Source organism: Triticum aestivum, chromosome 2B (assembly GCF_018294505.1).
Source record: "Triticum aestivum cultivar Chinese Spring chromosome 2B, IWGSC CS RefSeq v2.1, whole genome shotgun sequence".
Taxonomy (NCBI): domain Eukaryota; kingdom Viridiplantae; phylum Streptophyta; class Magnoliopsida; order Poales; family Poaceae; genus Triticum; species Triticum aestivum.
Window position 1 is genome coordinate 139923985 of NC_057798.1, and position 12014 is coordinate 139935998.

The following is a 12014-nucleotide window of genomic DNA, read 5'->3' on the forward strand; positions in this document are numbered from 1 at the left end:
CGGAGCAGACTGCGCCTTTACCCGCAGTGGAAATCCCCAACATAAATCTGCGCACGACCAGGCTTCCAGTCAATGTTGGTGTCCCCTACAGCCCAAACAAGAAGATTGCCATGAAAGTTGCTGCTGATACCGATGACAACACGCCCCGCCCTGCAAACAAGCCCGAACATTCTGTAGCGGCCGATTCAGATATGTTTGTTGATCTTTCACCATTGGATTCTGCCCCGCAAATCGTTCGTGGTCCGGCCAGTAGGAATGAGAGGCACCCAATGGAATTTACCCCACCGAGCTTCAGCCTTGGCACAATTCAAGACCAAGCGGTGGTGCATGATCCTATGCCAGTTGCCTTTGCTTTTCCAGGAGGCACGGGTGCAATGATGGCGCAGCCAATGGTCGAGGGCAGGAAGGCTGTCAAGTTCGCGGAGCCAATTGTGCAAGGTACACTCGTCATGTCCTTACGATTTTTCGTGTCTACATCTTTTGTAGTTTGAATTTTGTCCCAATCATATTCTTTTCGGGGTGTTCTCACTTGCGATGGCAACTGCGGTGTGATGACATGGCAAGTGGATTTTGATGCACCATGGCCTACAGTTTTTTTTGGTTGTTGCCATGCTGCATTTTGACATTTTGGGTAAACACATGGCAACTGAAGTTGATTCATCATGGCAACTGTATGTGCTGACACATGGCAAATGTAGTGAATTACATATGGCAACTGGATTTGCCACACCATGTCACCTGCATTTTTTTGTTACCATTCTGCATTTTTCCTATACGGTAATCACATGGCAAGTGGACTTGCCACAACATGGCAACTGCATTTGATGTGACATGACAACCACAGGCCATCTGAACGGTAATTCATCACAACTGCATGGCAACTGCAGTTGCCATGACATGTCCACCGTAGTTGCACCACACATGGCAATTTCCTCACTTTTTTCTACCTACATCTCACATCATACACCCTTTTTCCTCACAATCCATATGTTTTCTGACTTTCTCCTTATCCTAACACACTTTTTTTTGAATCATTGCAGGCACCCCTGAGGAAATCTCACCGTCACTTGACGAAGCTTACCGCAAGATTGAGGAGGCAGCATTACAGAGGAGGACATCGCGAGGGCAAGGGCAATCAAGTTCCAACTTGACTACAGAGACGGCAACTGAGGATACACTCAGAAGCGCGACCCCTGGTTCTGTGAGACAGCAGAGGGTAGTTCACGCACCTCCCGCGGAAGACTACGAGCCCGAATTCAGGGCCAGTAAGGAACAGACCCAGCTGTACGACATCATCAAGCGGTTTGGAAATGCGAGGGCCAGCAGCAAGCACATGAAGGAGTTGAAAGCGTAAATGACCACACCCTATAATCACTCATTTTGCTTTGTTCCTTTTTTAACATTTTTCATCTTCTTCCTCGTACTCCCTATACATGATGCGCTTACATTTTAGTTCTTTCATATATCTTTTTTACTTAGCAGGCATGATTCTTCCGTGTTATGTCGTTTTCATACAGCTCATGTTTGGACAGAACCAAAGTCATTCAATGCGGATTGACGTACGTCGACCTGGGTGATCTCACCGAGTCCGTGAGGCCAAACGGTAAAATGTCGATGAATGTAATTGCATGCGGGATCGACTACATCAACAATCACATCGATATGTGCGCCGACAAGGTCATCATGCATTACAGCGTGACATGCAAAATATGGGATGGTGACTTCCACCACAAAATTCTGAGGAAGAATTTCGCTCAGCACGGTGAATTCAAGCTAACACTGAAGAAATATGTGAGTAATCCTCCCCTGTCTGCACTATTTTTTCACATGGGTGTGGTTTTTGCCATCTTCTGCACTTTTTGATTGTGTGCCAGATGTTTTCCATGTGGCAACAGTTGCCATGCACATTTTTCTTTTTTTTTGTTTTGTGCATCCCGTACGAACCATGTGGCAATTTGATTTTGCGAAATGCATGGCACATCTTGTACATACATGGACGGCAACTTTCCTTCAACTACCCCCACACCATAACCCAAAAAACATCCTACATGATTCTAATTTTTTTGTCCCTCTGCTGTACTTTTTTATGTGAACTCTGCTTCTCATTTCTTCAATTTTTTAAATGCAGGTCATGTTCCCCATGTTCCAGGAGCTTTCACCACATGCCCAACACGACAAGTGTGGTCACCACTACGCGATCTGTCTGGACCTGAAGAACCAACGCTTCGAGTTGCTTGATTCAATTCGTTCGGGAGCTGATTCAGATCTTACTACGCATGCCGAATTCTTCATCAACAACCTCAAAGAGACATGGAACCGTCACTACGAAAATTCAAAGGTTCAGATCAGACATTTCCCGATTGAGTATGTGGCGACTGTGAAGCAAGGGAACACGTAATTTCTTTTCACCTCCTTTTATGTGCCGTTTACATCAATACAACCCCTCTTTTTTTTTGTCGCATCTGAATTGAAGTCTATCTTTGCTACATCTGTCCTTTTTTGCGTGTTCATCTGAGTCTCTTTCTTGTGCAGTACGGACTGCGGCTTTCACGTGCTGGAATACTTTGCAAAGTGGGAAGGCAGAATCATCCCCGCTATCACAGCTGCAACGATTGTTGAGCTCCGGAAAATCCACACGTGGAACTGGCTGACGAACGAAGATTTCAACAAGCGGTCTGGAGCACGCGAGTTCGTGGAGGAAGCTATCAAGAAAATCAATAAGAAGTACAAGTGATCATGTGGTGTTAGACACCGGACGCATACCTTACATTCTGTTGCTGAGGAATGTAAGGTACTTATCTATCTTGTTATCTGTCGAAAACTATGTTTGTGTGCTATGTTACGACTGTAACCCAACGTATACCACTATGTAGTGGTGGTGTGTGAGCGACATTTTTAGTAGTTATGTAATATATGTGTGGACGTGAACCTATTTTTTTAGGTGTTAATGCACATATGTTTTTTATGTTTTATCATTATCACAATGGTTTCATCGCACACAGCACCAGTTTTTGCTATTTTTGATTGCGTCTATGATGTTTTAAAATAGATGGCAAATGTAGCATACATTGCCCACAACACACTATGTTTCTCTAAACTGCATGGTATTTGTCATGGAAATATATGTCATGCACAGTCATTTCAAATACCATGGCATATTTTAAGCATAGCTAACATGGCAATTACAGTTCAAACAACATGGCAGATGAAGCATATTTAACATGGCAGATACAGTACAACTAACATGGCAGATCCAGTACAACTAACATGGCAGCTCCAGTACAACTAGCATGGCATATTTAGTATAAAGTAGCATGGCATATTTTTAGTATAAAATAGCATGGCATATTTTTAGTACACATAACATGGCAGATTTAATACACATAACATGGCAGATTTAATACACATAACATGGCAGATTAACCACCCATAACATGGCAACTACATTTCTGCAGTCAATGAATTTTGTTCCTTTCCATTTCTGATGTTCCTCAGTAGTTATTCTCCCAATTTTAAAAATAAAAAAATCTCATCGTATAGGTTACAAAACAAAATGTCCACAAGGACCATGCCGCAATGCCCCAATTTCTGCTCATGGATTGCCCGCCGCTTTCTTCATTTTCTTGTGTTTTGCTTGAATCTCCAATCCTGACTTGTACCTTATCTCTCTCGGGTGCCCCTTTGTGATGGAACGGGGTGGGTTCCTGACCTGCGTTTGTGTGCTTGCTGTTCCAGATCCTATGTCCGAGTTTTCAGACGATGGCCCCGTCGACGAAGGCACACTTGATGTGCGGGGGAACCGGTGTAAGGCTTCCTCAGCTTTCCTCTTCTTGATCTCATCAAGCTCTCTTTTCAGCCCCTTCCTGTGTTTTTCTGCGACTCTTGCTGTCTCATCACTTTTGCACGCTTCATCAATTAGCTCAGCATAGTTCTTTGTCAGCACTACGTGCCTCACGGCTTCCATGGTTGACTCAGGTCTCTCGTCATGCACAGCCAGAACCGCGTGTGTTGTCTGCGGCGCCAACGCGTCGTCAGCGTCCCAAGTCTATCGTTGCCTTATGAAATGGCGGGGCATCCGTGTCACAGCGTTCATGTCCATCACTTTTAGTATGTGACAACACACAATGCCGTCCCGTTCGAACTTGCAGCATTGGCAGTTGTACTCGCCTTCGCTTATCGAGGCTTTCACGAAGTAGTTCCTTGCTTTGTCTGGGTCTTCAGGTTCTGAATCCGGCATGCCCAAAATAGAACACACCTTGAACGTATGTTCGTCCACCTGGAAAGCCGTGAACATGCTGGCACGCTTTATTTCCTCCTGGAATCTGCAAGTTTTGTGTGCTTTATGTTAATCTATCGTGTGATCCTTTTTTTGTAGCACGTTATGCTGTCATGGGAATAGAAATAGATTTTTGTTTTTGAACATGGCAAACATAGCACACTGAACATGGCAACTGCAGTACACCAGACATGGCAACTGCAGTACACCAGACATGGCAACTACAGTTCATCAGACATGGCAACTGCAGTTCATTTTCAACTAGCCATCGTCGTTTCCACACCAATGTTTTCCCCAATGGAAGCACATTGCATCAAACATGGGCATCTACATTTCAGTAAACATGGGAATTGCATTTTCAACAAACATGGCAGTTGCATTTTATTAAACATGGCAATTTGTATATTCAGCATATGCGTTGACAGTATGACAATTTTTTTCAGTTGACATTGCCATCTGCATACCAACATGCCCTAATGGAAGTATAGTTCATTAAACATGGCACCGGCACTTCATTGAACATGTAAAATGTATCCGAGTAAGCATTGTAAACTGAAATTTCATCAAAACATGGCAACTGCAACTGAGTAAGCATGGCAAACAGTATTCCATTAAACATGGGCAACTGCATATCATGGCAACTGCATTTGAACTCTATATGGCAGCTACTGCCCTAGTGCTTTTTGCGCAAATAAGACCGTAATGCAACTGACTTACTTGTTAAAGATCTTGTTTGTGTATATCTTGCTCATTTGCCTCTCCATTGGTAAGTACGTTAGCAATTTCGGCTGCTTTAGCGCGGTGGTAGCTTCTTGCTGGAGCTCAGATCCCAGAATTTTTTGTTGCAGAGCTGTGTACTGCTTGGCAAACTGTAGCAATGAGTTGCCAGGGCTCACATATCGCTTCAACACAGCATTGAACCCCTCGCTGCGCTGCGTAGTCTGTAGAAAAGGGAAGAAGCACTGCATGAAGTAGGCGGGCACCCAGTACATTCGCTTCTCCCACAGACTAGCAAGCGTCTCATTGTCTTAGACTTGATGCGTTTCAACCATGGCCATCCATCTCCTCTCAAACTCCTCCACCGTCAAACTGTGGTCCACGCAGAGCTCGAATGCCTTGTGCAGCTCTGGACGGTCAGCAAAGAACGGTCCTAGGGTCTCCTCAGCCTTCTTTGTTATGTGCCACCTGCAGTGCCTGTGCACTGCCAACGGAAAGACCTCCTCTATGCCTGCACGCATGCTAAAATCCTGGTCTGTTATTATGTTTATCGGAGCAAGTCCATCCATGCACTCCAAGAAGGTCTTGAACAACCAGACGTACCCATCCGTGTCTTCGTTCCGAACGAGCCCGCAGCCGAACTGCAACGACTGATTGTGGTTATTTATTTCTATGAACGGAGCAAATGGCATCTTGTACATATTGGTGAGGTACGTCGCGTCGAACGAAATGCAATCTCGGAAATGTTTGTAAGCTCTCCTTGCAGCACCATCCACCCAATACATGTTCCTGACACGGTCCTCATCGTCCAACCTTATCCTGTAGAAGAAATCTGGATCTTCCTTTGCTTTCTCATCGAAGTAGGCAATTGTAGCCTCTATGTCAGCCAGCCGGCTCCCTCTACGGTACTTGGCCTGTAGGTTTGTGACGTCAGCCGGTATGTAGGGCATGCTACTCAGTTTCCCCTTTTTGCTGTGGATGAGTGATAGTATCTGGACCATTCTTGATGGACCGACGTTACAGTCATGTAGCAGCTTTACGAATTATCTTTCGACTGGGGTGAATCCTCTGTGGGCGGTTAGAAATTTGACCAGGTCGAACTTCTTTATGAGACTGTGGTTGTGCTCCTCAAAATATTCAGTGACCACATACTGTGTTCCATCTACGTTTAGCTTACACCGGACAGGGCATCCCGTCTTGAGAATGATTCCTCTTTTTCGTTCCGGAACGACAGGCGCAACACCTTTCACCTTCTTGTTCCTCCGTGCCTTGTGACACCTCATCTCACCTCTGCTGTACTCATTAGTTTTCTTAATTTTTCTATGGTACTCGGTGTTGACCGCAAATCCATGGAACTTTGCATATGTCTGGTAGTATTCCTTTGCTTTCTCGGATGATTCAAATCTCTGCCCAATGTACGGTGGCTGAGGTACCACGATCTCTGATTGCCCACCATCTTCGTCATCTTCTGCCTCGTCGTCACTTTCATCATTCACTTCAGTATCGGCGGCAGTTCCTTCTACTTGAGTGTTGTCAGTGAGTGTGTTCAAAGGGGCGCTTGTCTGTATTGCTGGAATGATTGCCATTCCCGACTGTGACTCGAAATTGTCTTCTGCACGAGCATCTGCTTGCTGGTGGAATGCGTCTTCCATGCGCTCAGAGCTCCCCGCAGTAGATGTCCCTGCGCTGCTGTTAATTGTAGTTGTAGGCCCCGCGATAGGGAAAACAGGGGCCAGATTTAAGTTTTATGTTTGAATAACATGTGTATCGCAACGGATCACACCATCTACGAGTGTTTTTCCACGACATCATTTTTCAAACAGCAAGCCGTGAGTCTGTGCGTGGGCATGCACGACAGCTATAGCTCTCCAGTGATGGCAGCTATTGTTTCAACAAACATGGCAACTAGTTTGTTTTTGCATGCAAATAACTTCAAATATCAAAGGTACTGTTGTTTTCCTGGTTCAGATTTTTTCCCCTTACCTTGGTGTGTTGCATTCGACCTCCCCGTGTTGCCTGGGACACCAAAATGACTCCCCCCACCTGCAATTTGTGAAGGTTGCCACGAGACGTTTGCCGGGGTACCACCAGCGTAATAACCTGTGTGCATAGAAGTGGTTGGTCAAATTCATGGCAACTGTGTTTTGTGCTAGCACGGCAACTGCAGTTGCCCCTGATGTGGCAACTCAGTTTTATTGGCAAGGCAAACGTATTTTTGCATCGGCATGGCAACCGCAGTTGTTCCTCCATGGCAGCTGCAGTGCCATGACATGGCAAATGTAGTTGCACTGGCATGGCAACTGCAGTTGTTCTTCCCTGGCAACTACATTTGTCCATGGATGGCAACAACAGATGTACAGGGATGTCAAATGTAGTTTTCTAATACATGGCAACTGTAGATGACCAGTCATGGCAATTGCAGTTGCCACCTATGCTCCTTCTGCTAATTGATCATCCGCAACTTCACCTTATTTTATGGACTGACCTGTGTATGACGTCGATGGCAGGTAGATTGGCGGTGCCTGATGCCACGCGCTGCACGAAGGCTCTGCATTTTCACACCGCGGTAAGTCCTGATTCCTTTTGCCAATTTTTTTGCATGTTCATTTTTCATGTCCACAGCAGTATGCGCTCTTTTTTTGTCGTTTTTACATTACCTTGATTGTCCATACAAGCTAGTTGAAGTTGGCTGCCCGTGCATTTGTCAGTGTTAGCGCTTTGCGAGTGAACTTGCCACGGGGCCTCCCTAATTGTGTTTTGGTCATAAGAACCTGCTAAAAAAATAACAGTGTACGACATAAGTAGAATGTCAACTTCGTCGCGAAGATGGCAACTGTTCTCTTCTTTTTGTTAGCACGCATCATACCTAGGCCTGCATACTGTTCCAGTAGTGGCAGCAACGGCCCTGAAGAGATGAGCTGACTGTACTCTGTTGCATCCCAAGGGGCTGTTTCTGGCCTTTGAGAACCCCAATCACCAGCGCCACCTTTGTGATTCATTTTTTCCGTGTCTCCCTTCTTTTCCAATGTGTTCTCAATCTCTGCATGAACAAGAGAGGCATCAACAATCCACAAGAATAGCATTCTTCTGCTGCTTGCACACAAAAGATATGGATGGCAATCGACGGGTCATAATAGGTGGCAGCTACTGTCAACGAAAGGTGGCAACTGTCGTTATACACAAGTGGCAACTAATTTCTTCCAGCCCTCTTCATTCCAAAATTTTGCCCCTACCGCCCTTTTTCGTACCCAACTACTTGCGTCAATTAAACTAGGAAATTAAGTCAATTTCAAACGTTAGTACATGGCAGATCTGGTGTACTCTGCCTGGCAATTGCAACTACACACTGAACCATGTAGTGTTCTACCTCTATAGCATAGATCCAGCACAAGATCGGGAGATTTTCAGCTTTTAAGGATGAGAAGGTTCAGATCGGGAGATTTTCACCTAGGTTTTAGATGATCGTCTTCGGAGGGCTTGGTTGGAGTTTGGGGCTGGGGGTGGGGAGGGTTGGGGTGTGGTTTTGAGGTGGGATTGCCTTACGGATCTGCTCTGTTTGCCATGGCAACCAGAGATGGCCGGCGACGGAGGTCGGGGGTTCGAGAGGTGGGGGACGATGGCGGCAGACGATGGAGGGGATGGATCGGAGACCGGGAACTGGTTGAGCGTGCGGGCAGCGGGTCGGCTTGCCCGGACGGGGCAGTGCGGGCGGTGTTGGCACGGAACGGACGTGCGGGACGCACGTTTGTGTGCGCGGACGTGGTCGTGCGGGCCTGTTCCCGTCCATGCCACACGAGGCGTGCGGGCGGGTTCCCGCCGACGCCACACGTGTGGCAGTTATTCGGACCCTAAATTTTTTGTTGGTTTGTTCTGAGCAATGGCAAAATACGCCAACAATGGATAGTGACCAATATAAGATGTGTAGCTATCTCTCTGGATAGCTACAGCCCATTCAGCTGCAATACAAAAAATGAGATACAAGTCAGAATGTCCTTTTTCTGAAAAAAAAATTGGATTGAACATGCTCACGCTGAATCTGTTCCTAGCCATTAAAATAGAGAATTGTACTACAACTTAAAAACAATCCAGTTAAAATGCAAAAGGTTGTTACTAACGACACATTATATCGAAAGACTATGGCCATATTCAAGACATTAAGTTGAAGCTAGCTATAACATCATTTCCAAGATCTGACGGAGAACCAACAACTTGCAGTTGCCACTCTAAACACCCAAGAACAGTACAATTCTGGAAAAATTAAAAGATTTTATTGAAAATCGGTGTTTTCAAATGCCATGACTTTCCCTATCTAGAGTACTCAAGTTCAGGCAAAACAATCGGAAAGGTGTTCGGAATCAACAATTTCTCAATAATCTCAAGAAAATAATGTGACCAAAGGTGTTCGCAAAGGGAGATCACCATGTATACCCCCTTCCGTTGGACATCCCCTTCTCGCTGTTGTAATTTATGTTCTTGTTAATAAATTTTATTGGCAGGGAGCCCTTCCCTTTAGTCTTTCGGTCATAGTAATAATAAAAGTATGCATATTTTGGCACGAACATTGTAACACGGGGAGGTGCTTTTGCAGATTATGATAACTCCTAGAGAACCTAGACTTAACATAGGTGAATGGTTTGGAATCTGGTAGTGAAAAATCACACGACCTGAATATATACCAGTACTGTACAGTACACTTAGCTACTACTATGACCAGAAGTAATTAGAGAGATTGAGAGCACTAAACATGTAATAGGTTCCATAAATGATTGACAAAGAGCTGGCGACACATAAATAATGAGAAAACTATAAAACAACATGTTGTAGGATGTGAGCAGAAATTTCACAAACATCACTTCCAAAATCTGTCAGACAACCAAGAACTTGCAGTAGCCATTCTAAACATCAAAGAATAGTTCAATTCTGGAACATAATAACACATTTTATTGAAAATCAGTGTATTCAAATGCCATGACATTTCGTATGTACATTACTCGAGTTCATTCACCAAGCTTCAGAAAACAATTGCACATATGTTTGGCAACCAACAGTTTATCAATAAGCTCAAGAAAATGATGTGACAGATCCACTGTGAGCGCTCAAGACTCACTTAGTCGCCATGTTTCTATCAGTTTAATATTAATCAATAGTTGAGTGCTATCCGATAAGAATACCAGAAATCTAATTTTTCTCAGGAGCTCGTGTACATCCATGGAGCTCATGTAAATATAATTTGACATTAATATTTGAGATTAATCAACAAATAATCATGCTACAGGAAAATGGAACCTTATCCCATCATGAACCCAAAAAAGCAAGACCAAGACTAGAGATAAATAGTGCCATGCCAAGGGAAATATAAAAAAATTAAATCCTATCGAAAATTACCCCCTGTGGAACCCATCATGAACCCAAGTAAGCTAGACCAAGACTCTAGACCAAAGAACATACTTGAATTATAACTTCCTCAACAACCATACAGGCCGCCAGCTCAAACGCATGCATGTGTGAATTCTACATTTCTATTCTTAAGTTACTACAAAAATTGAATGTGGCTTAAACTCTGGGTGACTGGGTCAGACTTCCAGCTTTCACTTACAGTTTTATACTTGACATATTGGGTCTTGGCGGCACAACGATGAATAAATAAACCTTTTCTATCTTTAAAGACACGAGCAATCAGTTATAATACATGTACAGGAATGATATCATGGCATTTTAATCTGCAGTCATGTTGTATCTAGTCCAAAAGCACATATTTATATTGTGACTAGCACAAGATTTCCTCGACAGTCGAAGAATTCAATCAAGGATAATCTCAAGGCACAAGCAATCACTATACATGTACAGGACGGTAGACCTAGAGTGAGAGTGGATGTGTTCCTTACCAGGCACTAAAATCACAACTGTTATTACAATTGTCACCCATGATGGCGCTGCCCAAAGCCTCAAAGATGGTGACCAGGCAACAAAACGGGGATGGATAGTGAGCCTCCAACTGAGCGAGGCCAGGGCCAGGATCACCACATGCACCAACTTTGGCACATAGTAACACTCCCTGAAAGAAGAGCAGAATATGAGAGCAGCATACCCACTTCTTCTAAAACAACATCATATAGCCTGCTACTGCTATGTTTGCAACCAATGTTTTCAAATGCCATAACATTTCGTATGCAGATTACTCAAGTTCAGGCACCAAAGCTTAAGACAACAATTGCACAGATGTTCGGAAACCGACAGTTTATCAATAAGCTCAAGAAAATAATGTAACGGTTCCACTGCGAGCGTTCAAGAAACACTTAGTCCCCCAGTTTCGATCAGTTTAATGTTAGTCCACAGTTGAGCGCTATCCAATAAGAATACCGGAAATCTAACTTTGCTCAGGAGCTCGTGTACATCCATGGAGATCACATAAATCTAATTTGATATTAATATATGACATTAATCAACACAAAGCCATGCTACAACAAAATGGAAACTTTATTCCATCGTGAACCCAGCTTAAGCTAGAACAACACTAGAGATAGATAGTGTCATGATATGGGGTATAAAAACGCTAAATCATAAAAAACAAAAGTCACCCTTCTGAGGTGACTGCTTTGATTTTGCTAATTCTTAGTCAAGATCCCAAATAAGTATGGAAGTATCAAACCCCAACAAATAGAATATATAGTAGCAAATAGACCTGGCCAACACGTGAACCAATTTTCACAACGAGATCATCACAATCACAAGATGGTGGTGGCTAGAAGACCACCACCAAAGACGACATGAACCAAGTCGTAACTCGTTGGCTCAATGGCCAGCACCACAACCGACCATGGCTCAATGGCTCGACCATCTTAGGTCACAGCGAGAAAGGGAGGAGGATAGGGACTCACCAGAACTGAGGAAGAAGCAGAGGTAGTGGCCAAGGAGGGGGTAGTCCGCCGAGCCATGTTAGCCGTACAGGGAGGTTACAGCGCAGCCTCCGCTGACCGGTCGGTGACGCCGCCAGAGCTAAAAGGGCACAAAGGTTCTTCTT